Genomic DNA, 23,496 nt, shown 5'->3' with positions numbered 1-23,496 from the left:
TGTAATGTAATGCAATGCTATCTATCTAGCTCTCCCTCTATACTTCCTTTTGGATAAACAGACATATTAGGCAAGCATTTTGGAGCTTTCACCTAAATAACTACAGGTGGTGAGATAAGCTGCACAATATAATTGACCTTTCAGTATATTGTTGCACACACACCATCTATTTAGCAAATGCCCTTGTTATCAACAGCAGCCTTTTAAACTCACCTGAGCTAACAGGTATGTGAGCTGGTTACTCTGCTGCGCTTAAAATTTCTTTTTTGGTTTGCTACAATGCCTTTTCTGAAACGTTGTGTCCCTCTGCTGGAACACTGACTTCTTTCATTTAATGCCTGCAGACTATAAAAGAGAAACCAACCCAAAAAGTTTGGTTGATTAGTCTGTGGCATTCTTTTAAACTGTTGCTTATGGCGGTCTCTGTGAGCTTCTCAGTGACATTCAGCCATCCAGGTATCCCGCCTGCAGTAGACGGAATGTGGCAATGGAACGCTGGCTGCGCGTGTCATAATAGGCTCTGAGCCTTTATATACCTGCGCACAGCAGCAGCCACCTTCAGTCTGCTGCTGGACAGCCAGCAGCAGCAGCAGCAGGAGAGGTAATTAATCAGCAACCCTCCTGCTAAGGGTAGACAGCTGCTCGTTCCACCCCCCCCCCCCCGCCTTAATTGGTTCTCCTCCCTTCCAACGGTGTTGAGGCGGGTGGGAACAGCCGGGGGTTGAGGGTACTGTGCTAAAAGAGGTGGAGTTATGCAGATCTAAAACGCGTGGATTGCAGCAGCAGCAAGCCGAAAAGTGCAGGCATGTGAGGGATCTAGAGGTTGACAGCATGTCTTCTTAACGGGAGTCCAGGTGGCCATCTCCACAAATGGACTTTTCAGAATCCTTGGGTGGCACCGTAGTCGGAAACCAATTCTGGTTATCGCTTCTCGGCCTTTTGGCTAAGATCAAGTGTAGTATCTGTTCTTATCAGTTTAATATCTGATACGTCCCCTATCTGGGGACCATATATTAAATGGATTTTTAGAACAGGGAGATGGAAAAAGAGCTTGCTCTGTCCACTCCACGCATTGACCTGGTATTGCAGTATCTCCAGGACCGGTGCACCCCTTCTTTAATGCAGTTTCTAAAATCAGAAAGAATTGAATTCAATGCTTTTTGTTCATTTTGCTTGTTTGTCGGATTTTGGGATGGACTCTTTGGCTTTGCTTTTCTTCTCCTCATTGGATTTTTCATGTTAAAAGTTGCAGAAGCCAGATGACAAGCTCATTTTGGTTCAACTTCAGCAACTGTGCATTGCATTGCCATGTAATGTAATGTAATGCAATGCTATCTATCTAGCTCTCCCTCTATACTTCCTTTTGGATAAACAGACATATTAGGCAAGCATTTTGGAGCTTTCACCTAAATAACTACAGGTGGTGAGATAAGCTGCACAATATAATTGACCTTTCAGTATATTGTTGCACACACACCATCTATTTAGCAAATGCCCTTGTTATCAACAGCAGCCTTTTAAACTCACCTGAGCTAACAGGTATGTGAGCTGGTTACTCTGCTGCGCTTAAAATTTCTTTTTTGGTTTGCTACAATGCCTTTTCTGAAACGTTGTCTCCCTCTGCTGGAACACTGACTTCTTTCATTTAATGCCTGCAGATTATAAAAGAGAAACCAACCCAAAAAGTTTGGTTGATTAGTCTGTGGCATTCTTTTAAACTGTTGCTTATGGCGGTCTCTGTGAGCTTCTCAGTGACATTCAGCCATCCAGGTATCCCGCCTGCAGTAGACGGAATGTGGCAATGGAACGCTGGCTGCGCGTGTCATAATAGGCTCTGAGCCTTTATATACCTGCGCACAGCAGCAGCCACCTTCAGTCTGCTGCTGGACAGCCAGCAGCAGCAGCAGCAGGAGAGGTAATTAATCAGCAACCCTCCTGCTAAGGGTAGACAGCTGCTCGTTCCACCCCCCCCCCCGCCTTAATTGGTTCTCCTCCCTTCCAACGGTGTTGAGGCGGGTGGGAACAGCCGGGGGTTGAGGGTACTGTGCTAAAAGAGGTGGAGTTATGCAGATCTAAAACGCGTGGATTGCAGCAGCAGCAAGCCGAAAAGTGCAGGCATGTGAGGGATCTAGAGGTTGACAGCATGTCTTCTTAACGGGAGTCCAGGTGGCCATCTCCACAAATGGACTTTTCAGAATCCTTGGGTGGCACCGTAGTCGGAAACCAATTCTGGTTATCGCTTCTCGGCCTTTTGGCTAAGATCAAGTGTAGTATCTGTTCTTATCAGTTTAATATCTGATACGTCCCCTATCTGGGGACCATATATTAAATGGATTTTTAGAACAGGGAGATGGAAAAAGAGCTTGCTCTGTCCACTCCACGCATTGACCTGGTATTGCAGTATCTCCAGGACCGGTGCACCCCTTCTTTAATGCAGTTTCTAAAATCAGAAAGAATTGAATTCAATGCTTTTTGTTCATTTTGCTTGTTTGTCGGATTTTGGGATGGACTCTTTGGCTTTGCTTTTCTTCTCCTCATTGGATTTTTCATGTTAAAAGTTGCAGAAGCCAGATGACAAGCTCATTTTGGTTCAACTTCAGCAACTGTGCATTGCATTGCCATGTAATGTAATGTAATGCAATGCTATCTATCTAGCTCTCCCTCTATACTTCCTTTTGGATAAACAGACATATTAGGCAAGCATTTTGGAGCTTTCACCTAAATAACTACAGGTGGTGAGATAAGCTGCACAATATAATTGACCTTTCAGTATATTGTTGCACACACACCATCTATTTAGCAAATGCCCTTGTTATCAACAGCAGCCTTTTAAACTCACCTGAGCTAACAGGTATGTGAGCTGGTTACTCTGCTGCGCTTAAAATTTATTTTTTGGTTTGCTACAATGCCTTTTCTGAAACGTTGTCTCCCTCTGCTGGAACACTGACTTCTTTCATTTAATGCCTGCAGATTATAAAAGAGAAACCAACCGAAAAAGTTTGGTTGATTAGTCTGTGGCATTCTTTTAAACTGTTGCTTATGGCGGTCTCTGTGAGCTTCTCAGTGACATTCAGCCATCCAGGTATCCCGCCTGCAGTAGACGGAATGTGGCAATGGAACGCTGGCTGCGCGTGTCATAATAGGCTCTGAGCCTTTATATACCTGCGCACAGCAGCAGCCACCTTCAGTCTGCTGCTGGACAGCCAGCAGCAGCAGCAGCAGGAGAGGTAATTAATCAGCAACCCTCCTGCTAAGGGTAGACAGCTGCTCGTTCCACCCCCCCCCCCGCCTTAATTGGTTCTCCTCCCTTCCAACGGTGTTGAGGCGGGTGGGAACAGCCGGGGGTTGAGGGTACTGTGCTAAAAGAGGTGGAGTTATGCAGATCTAAAACGCGTGGATTGCTGCAGCAGCAAGCCGAAAAGTGCAGGCATGTGAGGGATCTAGAGGTTGACAGCATGTCTTCTTAACGGGAGTCCAGGTGGCCATCTCCACAAATGGACTTTTCAGAATCCTTGGGTGGCACCGTAGTCGGAAACCAATTCTGGTTATCGCTTCTCGGCCTTTTGGCTAAGATCAAGTGTAGTATCTGTTCTTATCAGTTTAATATCTGATACGTCCCCTATCTGGGGACCATATATTAAATGGATTTTTAGAACAGGGAGATGGAAAAAGAGCTTGCTCTGTCCACTCCACGCATTGACCTGGTATTGCAGTATCTCCAGGACCGGTGCACCCCTTCTTTAATGCAGTTTCTAAAATCAGAAAGAATTGAATTCAATGCTTTTTGTTCATTTTGCTTGTTTGTCGGATTTTGGGATGGACTCTTTGGCTTTGCTTTTCTTCTCCTCATTGGATTTTTCATGTTAAAAGTTGCAGAAGCCAGATGACAAGCTCATTTTGGTTCAACTTCAGCAACTGTGCATTGCATTGCCATGTAATGTAATGTAATGCAATGCTATCTATCTAGCTCTCCCTCTATACTTCCTTTTGGATTAACAGACATATTAGGCAAGCATTTTGGAGCTTTCACCTAAATAACTACAGGTGGTGAGATAAGCTGCACAATATAATTGACCTTTCAGTATATTGTTGCACACACACCATCTATTTAGCAAATGCCCTTGTTATCAACAGCAGCCTTTTAAACTCACCTGAGCTAACAGGTATGTGAGCTGGTTACTCTGCTGCGCTTAAAATTTCTTTTTTGGTTTGCTACAATGCCTTTTCTGAAACGTTGTCTCCCTCTGCTGGAACACTGACTTCTTTCATTTAATGCCTGCAGACTATAAAAGAGAAACCAACCCAAAAAGTTTGGTTGATTAGTCTGTGGCATTCTTTTAAACTGTTGCTTATGGCGGTCTCTGTGAGCTTCTCAGTGACATTCAGCCATCCAGGTATCCCGCCTGCAGTAGACGGAATGTGGCAATGGAACGCTGGCTGCGCGTGTCATAATAGGCTCTGAGCCTTTATATACCTGCGCACAGCAGCAGCCACCTTCAGTCTGCTGCTGGACAGCCAGCAGCAGCAGCAGCAGGAGAGGTAATTAATCAGCAACCCTCCTGCTAAGGGTAGACAGCTGCTCGTTCCACCCCCCCCCCCGCCTTAATTGGTTCTCCTCCCTTCCAACGGTGTTGAGGCGGGTGGGAACAGCCGGGGGTTGAGGGTACTGTGCTAAAAGAGGTGGAGTTATGCAGATCTAAAACGCGTGGATTGCAGCAGCAGCAAGCCGAAAAGTGCAGGCATGTGAGGGATCTAGAGGTTGACAGCATGTCTTCTTAACGGGAGTCCAGGTGGCCATCTCCACAAATGGACTTTTCAGAATCCTTGGGTGGCACCGTAGTCGGAAACCAATTCTGGTTATCGCTTCTCGGCCTTTTGGCTAAGATCAAGTGTAGTATCTGTTCTTATCAGTTTAATATCTGATACGTCCCCTATCTGGGGACCATATATTAAATGGATTTTTAGAACAGGGAGATGGAAAAAGAGCTTGCTCTGTCCACTCCACGCATTGACCTGGTATTGCAGTATCTCCAGGACCGGTGCACCCCTTCTTTAATGCAGTTTCTAAAATCAGAAAGAATTGAATTCAATGCTTTTTGTTCATTTTGCTTGTTTGTCGGATTTTGGGATGGACTCTTTGGCTTTGCTTTTCTTCTCCTCATTGGATTTTTCATGTTAAAAGTTGCAGAAGCCAGATGACAAGCTCATTTTGGTTCAACTTCCGCAACTGTGCATTGCATTGCCATGTAATGTAATGTAATGCAATGCTATCTATCTAGCTCTCCCTCTATACTTCCTTTTGGATAAACAGACATATTAGGCAAGCATTTTGGAGCTTTCACCTAAATAACTACAGGTGGTGAGATAAGCTGCACAATATAATTGACCTTTCAGTATATTGTTGGACACACACCATGTATTTAGCAAATGCCCTTGTTATCAACAGCAGCCTTTTAAACTCACCTGAGCTAACAGGTATGTGAGCTGGTTACTCTGCTGCGCTTAAAATTTCTTTCTTGGTTTGTTACAATGCCTTTTCTGAAACGTTGTCTCCCTCTGCTGGAACACTGACTTCTTTCATTTAATGCCTGCAGACTATAAAAGAGAAACCAACCCAAAAAGTTTGGTTGATTAGTCTGTGGCATTCTTTTAAACTGTTGCTTATGGCGGTCTCTGTGAGCTTCTCAGTGACATTCAGCCATCCAGGTATCCCGCCTGCAGTAGACGGAATGTGGCAATGGAACGCTGGCTGCGCGTGTCATAATAGGCTCTGAGCCTTTATATACCTGCGCACAGCAGCAGCCACCTTCAGTCTGCTGCTGGACAGCCAGCAGCAGCAGCAGCAGGAGAGGTAATTAATCAGCAACCCTCCTGCTAAGGGTAGACAGCTGCTCGTTCCACCCCCCCCCCCCCCCGCCTTAATTGGTTCTCCTCCCTTCCAACGGTGTTGAGGCGGGTGGGAACAGCCGGGGGTTGAGGGTACTGTGCTAAAAGAGGTGGAGTTATGCAGATCTAAAACGCGTGGATTGCAGCAGCAGCAAGCCGAAAAGTGCAGGCATGTGAGGGATCTAGAGGTTGACAGCATGTCTTCTTAACGGGAGTCCAGGTGGCCATCTCCACAAATGGACTTTTCAGAATCCTTGGGTGGCACCGTAGTCGGAAACCAATTCTGGTTATCGCTTCTCGGCCTTTTGGCTAAGATCAAGTGTAGTATCTGTTCTTATCAGTTTAATATCTGATACGTCCCCTATCTGGGGACCATATATTAAATGGATTTTTAGAACAGGGAGATGGAAAAAGAGCTTGCTCTGTCCACTCCACGCATTGACCTGGTATTGCAGTATCTCCAGGACCGGTGCACCCCTTCTTTAATGCAGTTTCTAAAATCAGAAAGAATTGAATTCAATGCTTTTTGTTCATTTTGCTTTTTTGTCGGATTTTGGGATGGACTCTTTGGCTTTGCTTTTCTTCTCCTCATTGGATTTTTCATGTTAAAAGTTGCAGAAGCCAGATGACAAGCTCATTTTGGTTCAACTTCAGCAACTGTGCATTGCATTGCCATGTAATGTAATGTAATGCAATGCTATCTATCTAGCTCTCCCTCTATACTTCCTTTTGGATAAACAGACATATTAGGCAAGCATTTTGGAGCTTTCACCTAAATAACTACAGGTGGTGAGATAAGCTGCACAATATAATTGACCTTTCAGTATATTGTTGCACACACACCATCTATTTAGCAAATGCCCTTGTTATCAACAGCAGCCTTTTAAACTCACCTGAGCTAACAGGTATGTGAGCTGGTTACTCTGCTGCGCTTAAAATTTCTTTTTTGGTTTGCTACAATGCCTTTTCTGAAACGTTGTCTCCCTCTGCTGGAACACTGACTTCTTTCATTTAATGCCTGCAGACTATAAAAGAGAAACCAACCCAAAAAGTTTGGTTGATTAGTCTGTGGCATTCTTTTAAACTGTTGCTTATGGCGGTCTCTGTGAGCTTCTCAGTGACATTCAGCCATCCAGGTATCCCGCCTGCAGTAGACGGAATGTGGCAATGGAACGCTGGCTGCGCGTGTCATAATAGGCTCTGAGCCTTTATATACCTGCGCACAGCAGCAGCCACCTTCAGTCTGCTGCTGGACAGCCAGCAGCAGCAGCAGCAGGAGAGGTAATTAATCAGCAACCCTCCTGCTAAGGGTAGACAGCTGCTCGTTCCACCCCCCCCCCCGCCTTAATTGGTTCTCCTCCCTTCCAACGGTGTTGAGGCGGGTGGGAACAGCCGGGGGTTGAGGGTACTGTGCTAAAAGAGGTGGAGTTATGCAGATCTAAAACGCGTGGATTGCAGCAGCAGCAAGCCGAAAAGTGCAGGCATTTGAGGGATCTAGAGGTTGACAGCATGTCTTCTTAACGGGAGTCCAGGTGGCCATCTCCACAAATGGACTTTTCAGAATCCTTGGGTGGCACCGTAGTCGGAAACCAATTCTGGTTATCGCTTCTCGGCCTTTTGGCTAAGATCAAGTGTAGTATCTGTTCTTATCAGTTTAATATCTGATACGTCCCCTATCTGGGGACCATATATTAAATGGATTTTTAGAACAGGGAGATGGAAAAAGAGCTTGCTCTGTCCACTCCACGCATTGACCTGGTATTGCAGTATCTCCAGGACCGGTGCACCCCTTCTTTAATGCAGTTTCTAAAATCAGAAAGAATTGAATTCAATGCTTTTTGTTCATTTTGCTTGTTTGTCGGATTTTGGGATGGACTCTTTGGCTTTGCTTTTCTTCTCCTCATTGGATTTTTCATGTTAAAAGTTGCAGAAGCCAGATGACAAGCTCATTTTGGTTCAACTTCAGCAACTGTGCATTGCATTGCCATGTAATGTAATGTAATGCAATGCTATCTATCTAGCTCTCCCTCTATACTTCCTTTTGGATAAACAGACATATTAGGCAAGCATTTTGGAGCTTTCACCTAAATAACTACAGGTGGTGAGATAAGCTGCACAATATAATTGACCTTTCAGTATATTGTTGCACACACACCATCTATTTAGCAAATGCCCTTGTTATCAACAGCAGCCTTTTAAACTCACCTGAGCTAACAGGTATGTGAGCTGGTTACTCTGCTGCGCTTAAAATTTCTTTTTTGGTTTGCTACAATGCCTTTTCTGAAACGTTGTCTCCCTCTGCTGGAACACTGACTTCTTTCATTTAATGCCTGCAGACTATAAAAGAGAAACTAACCCAAAAAGTTTGGTTGATTAGTCTGTGGCATTCTTTTAAACTGTTGCTTGTGGCGGTCTCTGTGAGCTTCTCAGTGACATTCAGCCATCCAGGTATCCCGCCTGCAGTAGACGGAATGTGGCAATGGAACGCTGGCTGCGCGTGTCATAATAGGCTCTGAGCCTTTATATACCTGCGCACAGCAGCAGCCACCTTCAGTCTGCTGCTGGACAGCCAGCAGCAGCAGCAGGAGAGGTAATTAATCAGCAACCCTCCTGCTAAGGGTAGACAGCTGCTCGTTCCACCCCCCCCCCGCCTTAATTGGTTCTCCTCCTTTCCAACGGTGTTGAGGCGGGTGGGAACAGCCGGGGGTTGAGGGTACTGTGCTAAAAGAGGTGGAGTTATGCAGATCTAAAACGCGTGGATTGCAGCAGCAGCAAGCCGAAAAGTGCAGGCATGTGAGGGATCTAGAGGTTGACAGCATGTCTTCTTAACGGGAGTCCAGGTGGCCATCTCCACAAATGGACTTTTCAGAATCCTTGGGTGGCACCGTAGTCGGAAACCAATTCTGGTTATCGCTTCTCGGCCTTTTGGCTAAGATCAAGTGTAGTATCTGTTCTTATCAGTTTAATATCTGATACGTCCCCTATCTGGGGACCATATATTAAATGGATTTTTAGAACAGGGAGATGGAAAAAGAGCTTGCTCTGTCCACTCCACGCATTGACCTGGTATTGCAGTATCTCCAGGACCGGTGCACCCCTTCTTTAATGCAGTTTCTAAAATCAGAAAGAATTGAATTCAATGCTTTTTGTTCATTTTGCTTGTTTGTCGGATTTTGGGATGGACTCTTTGGCTTTGCTTTTCTTCTCCTCATTGGATTTTTCATGTTAAAAGTTGCAGAAGCCAGATGACAAGCTCATTTTGGTTCAACTTCAGCAACTGTGCATTGCATTGCCATGTAATGTAATGTAATGCAATGCTATCTATCTAGCTCTCCCTCTATACTTCCTTTTGGATAAACAGACATATTAGGCAAGCATTTTGGAGCTTTCACCTAAATAACTACAGGTGGTGAGATAAGCTGCACAATATAATTGACCTTTCAGTATATTGTTGCACACACACCATCTATTTAGCAAATGCCCTTGTTATCAACAGCAGCCTTTTAAACTCACCTGAGCTAACAGGTATGTGAGCTGGTTACTCTGCTGCGCTTAAAATTTCTTTTTTGGTTTGCTACAATGCCTTTTCTGAAACGTTGTCTCCCTCTGCTGGAACACTGACTTCTTTCATTTAATGCCTGCAGACTATAAAAGAGAAACCAACCCAAAAAGTTTGGTTGATTAGTCTGTGGCATTCTTTTAAACTGTTGCTTATGGCGGTCTCTGTGAGCTTCTCAGTGACATTCAGCCATCCAGGTATCCCGCCTGCAGTAGACGGAATGTGGGAATGGAACGCTGGCTGCGCGTGTCATAATAGGCTCTGAGCCTTTATATACCTGCGCACAGCAGCAGCCACCTTCAGTCTGCTGCTGGACAGCCAGCAGCAGCAGCAGCAGGAGAGGTAATTAATCAGCAACCCTCCTGCTAAGGGTAGACAGCTGCTCGTTCCACCCCCCCCGCCTTAATTGGTTCTCCTCCCTTCCAACGGTGTTGAGGCGGGTGGGAACAGCCGGGGGTTGAGGGTACTGTGCTAAAAGAGGTGGAGTTATGCAGATCTAAAACGCGTGGATTGCAGCAGCAGCAAGCCGAAAAGTGCAGGCATGTGAGGGATCTAGAGGTTGACAGCATGTCTTCTTAACGGGAGTCCAGGTGGCCATCTCCACAAATGGACTTTTCAGAATCCTTGGGTGGCACCGTAGTCGGAAACCAATTCTGGTTATCGCTTCTCGGCCTTTTGGCTAAGATCAAGTGTAGTATCTGTTCTTATCAGTTTAATATCTGATACGTCCCCTATCTGGGGACCATATATTAAATGGATTTTTAGAACAGGGAGATGGAAAAAGAGCTTGCTCTGTCCACTCCACGCATTGACCTGGTATTGCAGTATCTCCAGGACCGGTGCACCCCTTCTTTAATGCAGTTTCTAAAATCAGAAAGAATTGAATTCAATGCTTTTTGTTCATTTTGCTTGTTTGTCGGATTTTGGGATGGACTCTTTGGCTTTGCTTTTCTTCTCCTCATTGGATTTTTCATGTTAAAAGTTGCAGAAGCCAGATGACAAGCTCATTTTGGTTCAACTTCAGCAACTGTGCATTGCATTGCCATGTAATGTAATGTAATGCAATGCTATCTATCTAGCTCTCCCTCTATACTTCCTTTTGGATAAACAGACATATTAGGCAAGCATTTTGGAGCTTTCACCTAAATAACTACAGGTGGTGAGATAAGCTGCACAATATAATTGACCTTTCAGTATATTGTTGCACACACACCATCTATTTAGCAAATGCCCTTGTTATCAACAGCAGCCTTTTAAACTCACCTGAGCTAACAGGTATGTGAGCTGGTTACTCTGCTGCGCTTAAAATTTCTTTTTTGGTTTGCTACAATGCCTTTTCTGGAACGTTGTCTCCCTCTGCTGGAACACTGACTTCTTTCATTTAATGCCTGCAGATTATAAAAGAGAAACCAACCCAAAAAGTTTGGTTGATTAGTCTGTGGCATTCTTTTAAACTGTTGCTTATGGCGGTCTCTGTGAGCTTCTCAGTGACATTCAGCCATCCAGGTATCCCGCCTGCAGTAGACGGAATGTGGCAATGGAACGCTGGCTGCGCGTGTCATAATAGGCTCTGAGCCTTTATATACCTGCGCACAGCAGCAGCCACCTTCAGTCTGCTGCTGGACAGCCAGCAGCAGCAGCAGCAGGAGAGGTAATTAATCAGCAACCCTCCTGCTAAGGGTAGACAGCTGCTCGTTCCACCCCCCCCCCCGCCTTAATTGGTTCTCCTCCCTTCCAACGGTGTTGAGGCGGGTGGGAACAGCCGGGGGTTGAGGGTACTGTGCTAAAAGAGGTGGAGTTATGCAGATCTAAAACGCGTGGATTGCAGCAGCAGCAAGCCGAAAAGTGCAGGCATGTGAGGGATCTAGAGGTTGACAGCATGTCTTCTTAACGGGAGTCCAGGTGGCCATCTCCACAAATGGACTTTTCAGAATCCTTGGGTGGCACCGTAGTCGGAAACCAATTCTGGTTATCGCTTCTCGGCCTTTTGGCTAAGATCAAGTGTAGTATCTGTTCTTATCAGTTTAATATCTGATACGTCCCCTATCTGGGGACCATATATTAAATGGATTTTTAGAACAGGGAGATGGAAAAAGAGCTTGCTCTGTCCACTCCACGCATTGACCTGGTATTGCAGTATCTCCAGGACCGGTGCACCCCTTCTTTAATGCAGTTTCTAAAATCAGAAAGAATTGAATTCAATGCTTTTTGTTCATTTTGCTTGTTTGTCGGATTTTGGGATGGACTCTTTGGCTTTGCTTTTCTTCTCCTCATTGGATTTTTCATGTTAAAAGTTGCAGAAGCCAGATGACAAGCTCATTTTGGTTCAACTTCAGCAACTGTGCATTGCATTGCCATGTAATGTAATGTAATGCAATGCTATCTATCTAGCTCTCCCTCTATACTTCCTTTTGGATAAACAGACATATTAGGCAAGCATTTTGGAGCTTTCACCTAAATAACTACAGGTGGTGAGATAAGCTGCACAATATAATTGACCTTTCAGTATATTGTTGCACACACACCATCTATTTAGCAAATGCCCTTGTTATCAACAGCAGCCTTTTAAACTCACCTGAGCTAACAGGTATGTGAGCTGGTTACTCTGCTGCGCTTAAAATTTCTTTTTTGGTTTGCTACAATGCCTTTTCTGAAACGTTGTCTCCCTCTGCTGGAACACTGACTTCTTTCATTTAATGCCTGCAGACTATAAAAGAGAAACCAACCCAAAAAGTTTGGTTGATTAGTCTGTGGCATTCTTTTAAACTGTTGCTTATGGCGGTCTCTGTGAGCTTCTCAGTGACATTCAGCCATCCAGGTATCCCGCCTGCAGTAGACGGAATGTGGCAATGGAACGCTGGCTGCGCGTGTCATAATAGGCTCTGAGCCTTTATATACCTGCGCACAACAGCAGCCACCTTCAGTCTGCTGCTGGACAGCCAGCAGCAGCAGCAGCAGGAGAGGTAATTAATCAGCAACCCTCCTGCTAAGGGTAGACAGCTGCTCGTTCCACCCCCCCCCGCCTTAATTGGTTCTCCTCCCTTCCAACGGTGTTGAGGCGGGTGGGAACAGCCGGGGGTTGAGGGTACTGTGCTAAAAGAGGTGGAGTTATGCAGATCTAAAACGCGTGGATTGCAGCAGCAGCAAGCCGAAAAGTGCAGGCATGTGAGGGATCTAGAGGTTGACAGCATGTCTTCTTAACGGGAGTCCAGGTGGCCATCTCCACAAATGGACTTTTCAGAATCCTTGGGTGGCACCGTAGTCGGAAACCAATTCTGGTTATCGCTTCTCGGCCTTTTGGCTAAGATCAAGTGTAGTATCTGTTCTTATCAGTTTAATATCTGATACGTCCCCTATCTGGGGACCATATATTAAATGGATTTTTAGAACAGGGAGATGGAAAAAGAGCTTGCTCTGTCCACTCCACGCATTGACCTGGTATTGCAGTATCTCCAGGACCGGTGCACCCCTTCTTTAATGCAGTTTCTAAAATCAGAAAGAATTGAATTCAATGCTTTTTGTTCATTTTGCTTGTTTGTCGGATTTTGGGATGGACTCTTTGGCTTTGCTTTTCTTCTCCTCATTGGATTTTTCATGTTAAAAGTTGCAGAAGCCAGATGACAAGCTCATTTTGGTTCAACTTCAGCAACTGTGCATTGCATTGCCATGTAATGTAATGTAATGCAATGCTATCTATCTAGCTCTCCCTCTATACTTCCTTTTGGATAAACAGACATATTAGGCAAGCATTTTGGAGCTTTCACCTAAATAACTACAGGTGGTGAGATAAGCTGCACAATATAATTGACCTTTCAGTATATTGTTGGACACACACCATCTATTTAGCAAATGCCCTTGTTATCAACAGCAGCCTTTTAAACTCACCTGAGCTAACAGGTATGTGAGCTGGTTACTCTGCTGCGCTTAAAATTTCTTTTTTGGTTTGCTACAATGCCTTTTCTGAAACGTTGTCTCCCTCTGCTGGAACACTGACTTCTTTCATTTAATGCCTGCAGACTATAAAAGAGAAACCAACCCAAAAAGTTTGGTTGATTAGTCTGTGGCATTCTTTTAAACTGTTGCTTATGGCGGTCTCTGTGAGCTTCTCAGTGACATTCAGCCATCCAGGTATCCCGCCTGCAGTAGACGGAATGTGGCAATGGAACGCTGGCTGCGCGTGTCATAATAGGCTCTGAGCCTTTATATACCTGCGCACAGCAGCAGCCACCTTCAGTCTGCTGCTGGACAGCCAGCAGCAGCAGCAGCAGGAGAGGTAATTAATCAGCAACCCTCCTGCTAAGGGTAGACAGCTGCTCGTTCCACCCCCCCCCCCGCCTTAATTGGTTCTCCTCCCTTCCAACGGTGTTGAGGCGGGTGGGAACAGCCGGGGGTTGAGGGTACTGTGCTAAAAGAGGTGGAGTTATGCAGATCTAAAACGCGTGGATTGCAGCAGCAGCAAGCCGAAAAGTGCAGGCATGTGAGGGATCTAGAGGTTGACAGCATGTCTTCTTAACGGGAGTCCAGGTGGCCATCTCCACAAATGGACTTTTCAGAATCCTTGGGTGGCACCGTAGTCGGAAACCAATTCTGGTTATCGCTTCTCGGCCTTTTGGCTAAGATCAAGTGTAGTATCTGTTCTTATCAGTTTAATATCTGATACGTCCCCTATCTGGGGACCATATATTAAATGGATTTTTAGAACAGGGAGATGGAAAAAGAGCTTGCTCTGTCCACTCCACGCATTGACCTGGTATTGCAGTATCTCCAGGACCGGTGCACCCCTTCTTTAATGCAGTTTCTAAAATCAGAAAGAATTGAATTCAATGCTTTTTGTTCATTTTGCTTGTTTGTCGGATTTTGGGATGGACTCTTTGGCTTTGCTTTTCTTCTCCTCATTGGATTTTTCATGTTAAAAGTTGCAGAAGCCAGATGACAAGCTCATTTTGGTTCAACTTCAGCAACTGTGCATTGCATTGCCATGTAATGTAATGTAATGCAATGCTATCTATCTAGCTCTCCCTCTATACTTCCTTTTGGATAAACAGACATATTAGGCAAGCATTTTGGAGCTTTCACCTAAATAACTACAGGTGGTGAGATAAGCTGCACAATATAATTGACCTTTCAGTATATTGTTGCACACACACCATCTATTTAGCAAATGCCCTTGTTATCAACAGCAGCCTTTTAAACTCACCTGAGCTAACAGGTATGTGAGCTGGTTACTCTGCTGCGCTTAAAATTTCTTTTTTGGTTTGCTACAATGCCTTTTCTGAAACGTTGTCTCCCTCTGCTGGAACACTGACTTCTTTCATTTAATGCCTGCAGACTATAAAAGAGAAACCAACCCAAAAAGTTTGGTTGATTAGTCTGTGGCATTCTTTGAAACTGTTGCTTATGGCGGTCTCTGTGAGCTTCTCAGTGACATTCAGCCATCCAGGTATCCCGCCTGCAGTAGACGGAATGTGGCAATGGAACGCTGGCTGCGCGTGTCATAATAGGCTCTGAGCCTTTATATACCTGCGCACAGCAGCAGCCACCTTCAGTCTGCTGCTGGACAGCCAGCAGCAGCAGCAGCAGGAGAGGTAATTAATCAGGAACCCTCCTGCTAAGGGTAGACAGCTGCTCGTTCCACCCCCCCCCCCCCGCCTTAATTGGTTCTCCTCCCTTCCAACGGTGTTGAGGCGGGTGGGAACAGCCGGGGGTTGAGGGTACTGTGCTAAAAGAGGTGGAGTTATGCAGATCTAAAACGAGTGGATTGCAGCAGCAGCAAGCCGAAAAGTGCAGGCATGTGAGGGATCTAGAGGTTGACAGCATGTCTTCTTAACGGGAGTCCAGGTGGCCATCTCCACAAATGGACTTTTCAGAATCCTTGGGTGGCACCGTAGTCGGAAACCAATTCTGGTTATCGCTTCTCGGCCTTTTGGCTAAGATCAAGTGTAGTATCTGTTCTTATCAGTTTAATATCTGATACGTCCCCTATCTGGGGACCATATATTAAATGGATTTTTAGAACAGGGAGATGGAAAAAGAGCTTGCTCTGTCCACTCCACGCATTGACCTGGTATTGCAGTATCTCCAGGACCGGTGCACCCCTTCTTTAATGCAGTTTCTAAAATCAGAAAGAATTGAATTCAATGCTTTTTGTTCATTTTGCTTGTTTGTCGGATTTTGGGATGGACTCTTTGGCTTTGCTTTTCTTCTCCTCATTGGATTTTTCATGTTAAAAGTTGCAGAAGCCAGATGACAAGCTCATTTTGGTTCAACTTCAGCAACTGTGCATTGCATTGCCATGTAATGTAATGTAATGCAATGCTATCTATCTAGCTCTCCCTCTATACTTCCTTTTGGATAAACAGACATATTAGGCAAGCATTTTGGAGCTTTCACCTAAATAACTACAGGTGGTGAGATAAGCTGCACAATATAATTGACCTTTCAGTATATTGTTGCACACACACCATCTATTTAGCAAATGCCCTTGTTATCAACAGCAGCCTTTTAAACTCACCTGAGCTAACAGGTATGTGAGCTGGTTACTCTGCTGCGCTTAAAATTTCTTTTTTGGTTTGCTACAATGCCTTTTCTGAAACGTTGTCTCCCTCTGCTGGAACACTGACTTCTTTCATTTAATGCCTGCAGACTATAAAAGAGAAACCAACCCAAAAAGTTTGGTTGATTAGTCTGTGGCATTCTTTTAAACTGTTGCTTATGGCGGTCTCTGTGAGCTTCTCAGTGACATTCAGCCATCCAGGTATCCCGCCTGCAGTAGACGGAATGTGGCAATGGAACGCTGGCTGCGCGTGTCATAATAGGCTCTGAGCCTTTATATACCTGCGCACAGCAGCAGCCACCTTCAGTCTGCTGCTGGACAGCCAGCAGCAGCAGCAGCAGGAGAGGTAATTAATCAGCAACCCTCCTGCTAAGGGTAGACAGCTGCTCGTTCCACCCCCCCCCCCGCCTTAATTGGTTCTCCTCCCTTCCAACGGTGTTGAGGCGGGTGGGAACAGCCGGGGGTTGAGGGTACTGTGCTAAAAGAGGTGGAGTTATGCAGATCTAAAACGCGTGGATTGCAGCAGCAGCAAGCCGAAAAGTGCAGGCATGTGAGGGATCTAGAGGTTGACAGCATGTCTTCTTAACGGGAGTCCAGGTGGCCATCTCCACAAATGGACTTTTCAGAATCCTTGGGTGGCACCGTAGTCGGAAACCAATTCTGGTTATCGCTTCTCGGCCTTTTGGCTAAGATCAAGTGTAGTATCTGTTCTTATCAGTTTAATATCTGATACGTCCCCTATCTGGGGACCATATATTAAATGGATTTTTAGAACAGGGAGATGGAAAAAGAGCTTGCTCTGTCCACTCCACGCATTGACCTGGTATTGCAGTATCTCCAGGACCGGTGCACCCCTTCTTTAATGCAGTTTCTAAAATCAGAAAGAATTGAATTCAATGCTTTTTGTTCATTTTGCTTGTTTGTCGGATTTTGGGATGGACTCTTTGGCTTTGCTTTTCTTCTCCTCATTGGATTTTTCATGTTAAAAGTTGCAGAAGCCAGATGACAAGCTCATTTTGGTTCAACTTCAGCAACTGTGCATTGCATTGCCATGTAATGTAATGTAATGCAATGCTATCTATCTAGCTCTCCCTCTATACTTCCTTTTGGATAAACAGACATATTAGGCAAGCATTTTGGAGCTTTCACCTAAATAACTACAGGTGGTGAGATAAGCTGCACAATATAATTGACCTTTCAGTATATTGTTGCACACACACCATCTATTTAGCAAATGCCCTTGTTATCAACAGCAGCCTTTTAAACTCACCTGAGCTAACAGGTATGTGAGCTGGTTACTCTGCTGCGCTTAAAATTTCTTTTTTGGTTTGCTACAATGCCTTTTCTGAAACGTTGTCTCCCTCTGCTGGAACACTGACTTCTTTCATTTAATGCCTGCAGACTATAAAAGAGAAACCAACCCAAAAAGTTTGGTTGATTAGTCTGTGGCATTCTTTTAAACTGTTGCTTATGGCGGTCTCTGTGAGCTTCTCAGTGACATTCAGCCATCCAGGTATCCCGCCTGCAGTAGACGGAATGTGGCAATGGAACGCTGGCTGCGCGTGTCATAATAGGCTCTGAGCCTTTATATACCTGCGCACAGCAGCAGCCACCTTCAGTCTGCTGCTGGACAGCCAGCAGCAGCAGCAGCAGGAGAGGTAATTAATCAGCAACCCTCCTGCTAAGGGTAGACAGCTGCTCGTTCCACCCCCCCCCCCCCGCCTTAATTGGCTCTCCTCCCTTCCAACGGTGTTGAGGCGGGTGGGAACAGCCGGGGGTTGAGGGTACTGTGCTAAAAGAGGTGGAGTTATGCAGATCTAAAACGCGTGGATTGCAGCAGCAGCAAGCCGAAAAGTGCAGGCATGTGAGGGATCTAGAGGTTGACAGCATGTCTTCTTAACGGGAGTCCAGGTGGCCATCTCCACAAATGGACTTTTCAGAATCCTTGGGTGGCACCGTAGTCGGAAACCAATTCTGGTTATCGCTTCTCGGCCTTTTGGCTAAGATCAAGTGTAGTATCTGTTCTTATCAGTTTAATATCTGATACGTCCCCTATCTGGGGACCATATATTAAATGGATTTTTGGAACAGGGAGATGGAAAAAGAGCTTGCTCTGTCCACTCCACGCATTGACCTGGTATTGCAGTATCTCCAGGACCGGTGCACCCCTTCTTTAATGCAGTTTCTAAAATCAGAAAGAATTGAATTCAATGCTTTTTGTTCATTTTGCTTGTTTGTCGGATTTTGGGATGGACTCTTTGGCTTTGCTTTTCTTCTCCTCATTGGATTTTTCATGTTAAAAGTTGCAGAAGCCAGATGACAAGCTCATTTTGGTTCAACTTCAGCAACTGTGCATTGCATTGCCATGTAATGTAATGCAATGCTATCTATCTAGCTCTCCCTCTATACTTCCTTTTGGATAAACAGACATATTAGGCAAGCATTTTGGAGCTTTCACCTAAATAACTACAGGTGGTGAGATAAGCTGCACAATATAATTGACCTTTCAGTATATTGTTGCACACACACCATCTATTTAGCAAATGCCCTTGTTATCAACAGCAGCCTTTTAAACTCACCTGAGCTAACAGGTATGTGAGCTGGTTACTCTGCTGCGCTTAAAATTTCTTTTTTTGTTTGCTACAATGCCTTTTCTGAAACGTTGTCTCCCTCTGCTGGAACACTGACTTCTTTCATTTAATGCCTGCAGACTATAAAAGAGAAACCAACCCAAAAAGTTTGGTTGATTAGTCTGTGGCATTCTTTTAAACTGTTGCTTATGGCGGTCTCTGTGAGCTTCTCAGTGACATTCAGCCATCCAGGTATCCCGCCTGCAGTAGACGGAATGTGGCAATGGAACGCTGGCTGCGCGTGTCATAATAGGCTCTGAGCCTTTATATACCTGCGCACAGCAGCAGCCACCTTCAGTCTGCTGCTGGACAGCCAGCAGCAGCAGCAGCAGGAGAGGTAATTAATCAGCAACCCTCCTGCTAAGGGTAGACAGCTGCTCGTTCCACCCCCCCCCGCCTTAATTGGTTCTCCTCCCTTCCAACGGTGTTGAGGCGGGTGGGAACAGCCGGGGGTTGAGGGTACTGTGCTAAAAGAGGTGGAGTTATGCAGATCTAAAACGCGTGGATTGCAGCAGCAGCAAGCCGAAAAGTGCAGGCATGTGAGGGATCTAGAGGTTGACAGCATGTCTTCTTAACGGGAGTCCAGGTGGCCATCTCCACAAATGGACTTTTCAGAATCCTTGGGTGGCACCGTAGTCAGAAACCAATTCTGGTTATCGCTTCTCGGCCTTTTGGCTAAGATCAAGTGTAGTATCTGTTCTTTTAAGAACACAAGAGCTACGATCTACACTTGACGAGAGCGATCGAACTCTGAAGGAGAAGAGCTTCGGAGCCCAGCTGACATCGGAGAAGGAAGGCGGATATCGGTGGGAGGAAGAAGCTCTAAAGAATCCAGAAGAAGACGAAGACTCGGAGAAGAATCGGGCTGTCCTGTGGAATCTTCGAGGAAGAAAATCATCGAGACAAAGACCTTTCGGGGAATTTGTCCAGAACACGACGGGAGAAGAATCTGCATAGCTCCACCCATTCCGGGAAGAGTTCCAGATCCAGCTCCAAGAAGTAACTGCAGGAGGAAAGCCATGGCAAGCGCTGCGAGGAAGGCCGAAAAGAAGAGCCTGGAGCAGGGGACAGCCAGGAGGGCCCAGCCAGGAGCCGATTCTGACCCCAAGGACTCTGCCTCCACGACTGGCCAGCAGAAGGGACCCCAGAAGCCCCGCCACGAAGCTCCAGCCCTGGAGCCATGGATGCGGCAGACGGTGGCCCTGAAGCTGAAGGAAGTGGATGGGAGGGTGCCGGACATGTCCTCGGACGTGTTCTGCCAGAAGATGCTGCTGGATCGAGGCTTCTCCAGGTCGGACACCCTCAGCATCCAGACCTTCTTGACGGGGATCTTCTTCGTCACCTTCGCCACTGTGAACACCTGCAGGAGGTTCTGGGAAATGGTAAGCGCAAAAGGACCGGATAATTCTTTCTCTGCCTTTACAGGTAGCTGCCCTATCCAGAGGGACGAAAGGAGGATCACGGTCTCCATGCGCAACCCGCACACCCCAGGCCAAGACATCTGTACCTTCCTGAGACTCTTCTGTTTGGTTGTGAAGGAACCCTCTCACATCCTGAATGGACTCGGCTTCTGGACAGGTAAGTGGTCGGTGACCGTTAGACTTCACAGGGACCTGGCGTACTCAGACGGACTTCGGCACCTGCCCCCGACATTCTCCCTGGGCAACTCCTACGGCCTCATCTATTACCCGGACATGCCGCGGAACTGCAGGAGATGCGGCAAGAACGGCCACGAGATGAAGGACTGCAAGGAGGATGCCTGCAGGATTTGTCGAGTGACGGGACACAGCTCGAAGGACTGCCCGAAGAAGACGTCCTGCAACCTGTGTGGGCTGGCGGCTCATCTGTACAAGGATTGCCCCAAGCGTGAGAGATCCTGGGCATCGGTGGTTGCGACGACCCCAGCTCCGGAGGACAAGGCCCCGACGACCAGGCCTGTGAAGGTCAAGGACGCGACGACCAAGGCCCCAGCGGCCAAGGCCGAGACGACCAAGGCCAAAGCGGTCAAGGAGTCGGTGGCCAAAGCCCCAGCGACGGTCCCAGCAGCTCCGAAGCAGAAGAAAAAGTCAAAGGAGGGTAAGAGTTCTGTCACCCCTCTCTCGATCCCTCCCCCTGCCACCCCCGTCCAATCCCCCCCCACCCCGGCCACCCCTGCTGAGGATTCCACCTCCTCTTCCTCCTTCCCCTACTCCTCAGCAGGTGTCCTTTCCCCTGCCCCGGCAGCCACTCTCCCTCCCCAGACCATGGTAGCGGTGGAATTAACCTTTCCTCCACCTGCCGCTATCTATTCCGAGGAGGATTTTCCCCTTCTTGTCTCCCCAATTCCAACCCGGGGAAAGAGGAAGGTGGAGGACAGCCCTGCTACTGAATCCTCCAAAAAGAAGATTCTGGATTTCGTAGGCGAAAAGGAGGATACCCTCCCTGAGCCAGAAGAGATGGAGCACATGGTTGAGACCCTGGTGGCCGAGCCAGAAGAGGAGGAACTGGTGGTCGCCGAGATCGAGGCCGCGCTGCTTGACCAGATGGAGGAAGAGGGCCTGCTGGTGATCCCGTCACCAGCAGTCAACACCGACGAGGGACCACCCGACCGGAGTGGTAACTAAGGTGTATTGCCTGCGCTAACTTTTTCTTTTTTCCCTACATGATGGCTAATATTAACTTATTTTCCATTAATGTCAGGAGCATCAAGGACAAGTTCAGACGTCAGACTATTTATGCCTTCCTTACTTCCCAGTTGTGTGATGTTTATATGTTGCAGGAATGTTCCCTTCCCTCCTCTAGGTCCTTCAAACATCTGGCCAGGGAGTGGTCCCACGGTCCATCCTACTGGTCCGGTGGGGGTGACTGCAAGTCTGCGGGGGTCGCAATTCTGATCAGGGGGGGCGCATTCACGCTTGAGTCAGTCCAGGAGCTCATCTGCGGCAGGGCTCTTGTTGTAGATGGCAACTGGGCGGGAGAACCTGTCAGGTTCATCAACGTGTATGCGTCCCCACTGAAGAATGAGCGTTTGGAGCTTTTCCAGACCCTGCGGCTTCAGCTTGCCACCACCAGGACCTTAGTGATGGCCGGGGATTTCAACTGCCCCATCGAGGAGGATGGTCGTAGTTCTGGCACATCTGCCAAGTTGGACATCACGTCCAAGCTGCTCATCGAGATGGTAACCGAGGCCTCTCTTCAGGACGTGGTGGGCTCCATGGGGAGAGGCTCCACGAACTATTCGTGGAGCCGACCCGATGGCTCACTCCGCTCCAGGATTGACTTTGTGTTCACCTCTCGGGCAGTCAGGCAGAGTAGGCACTCGATGGTCCCCTGCTTCTTCTCCGACCACAGAGCCATTCACTTACAAGGTGTCCTCGGCGACGGTTTTCCGTCCGGCCCCGGCTCCTGGAAGCTGAATTGTGCTCTGCTGGCTCAGGATGAAGTCGTGGAGGAGCTGAGAGCAGCCTACGCAATGTGGCAGTCCTACAAGGGTAGCTTCCAAACAGTCTCTGATTGGTGGGAATATGTTAAACTTGAGTTTCGCTGTTTCTTTCAGGCCAAGGGTCGACAACAGGCGTGTGAGAAGAGGAGGGACTTCAGAGGGCTGCAGCGCGAGCTGCGGTCGCTGCAGGACCTTCTTCACTGCGGCTGGGACGTGAGAGAGGAGCTGGAGGAGACCAAGAAGAGCCTGAAAAGGCACTTTGAGGAGGAGTCCAAGCGAATCGTCTTCCGTTCCAAAGTGGAGAATCTGGAGAAGGGTGAGAAATGTAACTCATTCTTTTTCAGGAAACTTCATGCCGGTCACACGCCCCTGAACGAGCTGCGAGACGAGAGCGGAAACATGCGACGTGGGAAGGAGGACGTGATGAGGGTCGTCAGCGACTTCTACAGCGAACTCTACTCCCACAAGACTACCGACCCCGACGCTGCTGATAAGTTCCTGTCAGGTATCACTAACCATCTTGATCCTGCAGGCACGGCAGCCTTGGACAAACCTCTGATGGTGGGCGAATTGCTCTCTGCCGCTAAATCCTTTAGGACCGGCAGGACCCCGGGCAGTGATGGTCTTCCAGCGGAGCTCTATATAGCGCTGGGAGACCTCATCTGTCCGGACCTGTTGGACCTGTACGAGGAGATGGTGGTGGAGGGTAGAATGCCTCCATCTTTGAGGGAAGGAATGGTCACGATCCTGTACAAGCGGAAGGGAGAGAGGTGCGACCTGAGGAATTGGCGTCCCATCACTCTGCTCAACGTGGACTACAAGATCCTGGCCAAGACGATGGCGACACGACTTAAGACGGTCATCGGACGGATCATCCACCCGGACCAGACCTGCGGCATCCCTGGACGTCGCATCGCAGACAGCCTCGCTCTCGTGCGGGACACGGTCGAGTACATCAAGGTCCGCCGCGCACACGCGGCCCTGGTCTCCTTGGATCAGGAGAAGGCCTTCGACCGGGTTTCCCACGAGTTCATGGGCCGAGCTCTGCACCGGTTAGGTTTGGGTAACATGTTTTGTTCGTATGTCCGTCTGATGTATTTTGATATCCACAGCTCGGTGTTGGTGAACGGCTGGAAGACTGACCCCTTCCCTGTCCTCTCTGGGGTCAGACAAGGCTGCCCTCTATCACCTCTTCTTTTTGTTTGTGTTATAGAACTCTTCGCAGAGGCTATCCGGCAGAATGGAGAGATCAGAGGGATCACCGCACCGGGTCCGGGACGACACGAGGTCAAGTGCTCGCTCTACATGGACGACGTCACCGTCTTCTGCGCTGATCGTGATTCAGTCGACGCCCTCGTCCAGACGTGTGAGAGGTTCGGCCGGGCTTCAGGGGCCAAAGTCAACTGCAGGAAGTCGGAAGCCATGCTCTTCGGGGATTGGCAGCCGG

The 23,496-nt window shown here is 47.3% G+C and overlaps 14 non-coding genes and 1 pseudogene across 14 annotated transcripts; all 15 read left to right on the top strand.

Annotated features, from left to right (window-relative positions):
* Positions 1-923: 923 nt before the first annotated feature.
* On the top strand, positions 924-1,114 carry LOC141210867 (U2 spliceosomal RNA). The gene has a single exon (XR_012280860.1). It is a non-coding gene; the product is annotated as a U2 spliceosomal RNA (small nuclear RNA).
* A 1,121-nt stretch (positions 1,115-2,235) lies between these two features.
* On the top strand, positions 2,236-2,426 carry LOC141210866 (U2 spliceosomal RNA). The gene has a single exon (XR_012280859.1). It is a non-coding gene; the product is annotated as a U2 spliceosomal RNA (small nuclear RNA).
* A 1,121-nt stretch (positions 2,427-3,547) lies between these two features.
* Positions 3,548-3,738, top strand: LOC141210865 (U2 spliceosomal RNA). The gene has a single exon (XR_012280858.1). It is a non-coding gene; the product is annotated as a U2 spliceosomal RNA (small nuclear RNA).
* Positions 3,739-4,859: 1,121 nt separating this feature from the next.
* On the top strand, positions 4,860-5,050 carry LOC141210864 (U2 spliceosomal RNA). Its single transcript, XR_012280857.1, has one exon. It is a non-coding gene; the product is annotated as a U2 spliceosomal RNA (small nuclear RNA).
* Positions 5,051-6,175: 1,125 nt separating this feature from the next.
* LOC141210863 (U2 spliceosomal RNA) lies at positions 6,176-6,366 on the top strand. Its single transcript, XR_012280856.1, has one exon. It is a non-coding gene; the product is annotated as a U2 spliceosomal RNA (small nuclear RNA).
* Positions 6,367-7,487: 1,121 nt separating this feature from the next.
* Positions 7,488-7,678, top strand: LOC141210861 (U2 spliceosomal RNA). The gene has a single exon (XR_012280854.1). It is a non-coding gene; the product is annotated as a U2 spliceosomal RNA (small nuclear RNA).
* A 1,117-nt stretch (positions 7,679-8,795) lies between these two features.
* Positions 8,796-8,986, top strand: LOC141210860 (U2 spliceosomal RNA). The gene has a single exon (XR_012280853.1). It is a non-coding gene; the product is annotated as a U2 spliceosomal RNA (small nuclear RNA).
* Positions 8,987-10,104: 1,118 nt separating this feature from the next.
* On the top strand, positions 10,105-10,295 carry LOC141210859 (U2 spliceosomal RNA). Its single transcript, XR_012280852.1, has one exon. It is a non-coding gene; the product is annotated as a U2 spliceosomal RNA (small nuclear RNA).
* A 1,121-nt stretch (positions 10,296-11,416) lies between these two features.
* Positions 11,417-11,607, top strand: LOC141210858 (U2 spliceosomal RNA). The gene has a single exon (XR_012280851.1). It is a non-coding gene; the product is annotated as a U2 spliceosomal RNA (small nuclear RNA).
* A 1,119-nt stretch (positions 11,608-12,726) lies between these two features.
* On the top strand, positions 12,727-12,917 carry LOC141210857 (U2 spliceosomal RNA). The gene has a single exon (XR_012280850.1). It is a non-coding gene; the product is annotated as a U2 spliceosomal RNA (small nuclear RNA).
* Positions 12,918-14,038: 1,121 nt separating this feature from the next.
* Positions 14,039-14,229, top strand: LOC141210856 (U2 spliceosomal RNA). Its single transcript, XR_012280849.1, has one exon. It is a non-coding gene; the product is annotated as a U2 spliceosomal RNA (small nuclear RNA).
* A 1,123-nt stretch (positions 14,230-15,352) lies between these two features.
* LOC141210855 (U2 spliceosomal RNA) lies at positions 15,353-15,543 on the top strand. Its single transcript, XR_012280848.1, has one exon. It is a non-coding gene; the product is annotated as a U2 spliceosomal RNA (small nuclear RNA).
* Positions 15,544-16,664: 1,121 nt separating this feature from the next.
* Positions 16,665-16,855, top strand: LOC141210854 (U2 spliceosomal RNA). Its single transcript, XR_012280847.1, has one exon. It is a non-coding gene; the product is annotated as a U2 spliceosomal RNA (small nuclear RNA).
* A 1,123-nt stretch (positions 16,856-17,978) lies between these two features.
* On the top strand, positions 17,979-18,169 carry LOC141209563 (U2 spliceosomal RNA). Its single transcript, XR_012279756.1, has one exon. It is a non-coding gene; the product is annotated as a U2 spliceosomal RNA (small nuclear RNA).
* A 1,114-nt stretch (positions 18,170-19,283) lies between these two features.
* On the top strand, positions 19,284-19,381 carry LOC141210729 (U2 spliceosomal RNA; annotated as a pseudogene).
* Positions 19,382-23,496: the final 4,115 nt, after the last annotated feature.

The sequence above is a fragment of the Phyllobates terribilis genome, unplaced genomic scaffold, assembly GCF_046119375.1.
Source record: "Phyllobates terribilis strain yellow unplaced genomic scaffold, ASM4611937v1 Scaffold_169__1_contigs__length_4117513, whole genome shotgun sequence".
Lineage (NCBI taxonomy): Eukaryota > Metazoa > Chordata > Amphibia > Anura > Dendrobatidae > Phyllobates > Phyllobates terribilis.
The sequence above is the reverse complement of the archived record's forward strand: the minus strand, read 5'-3'. Positions and strand labels throughout refer to the sequence as shown.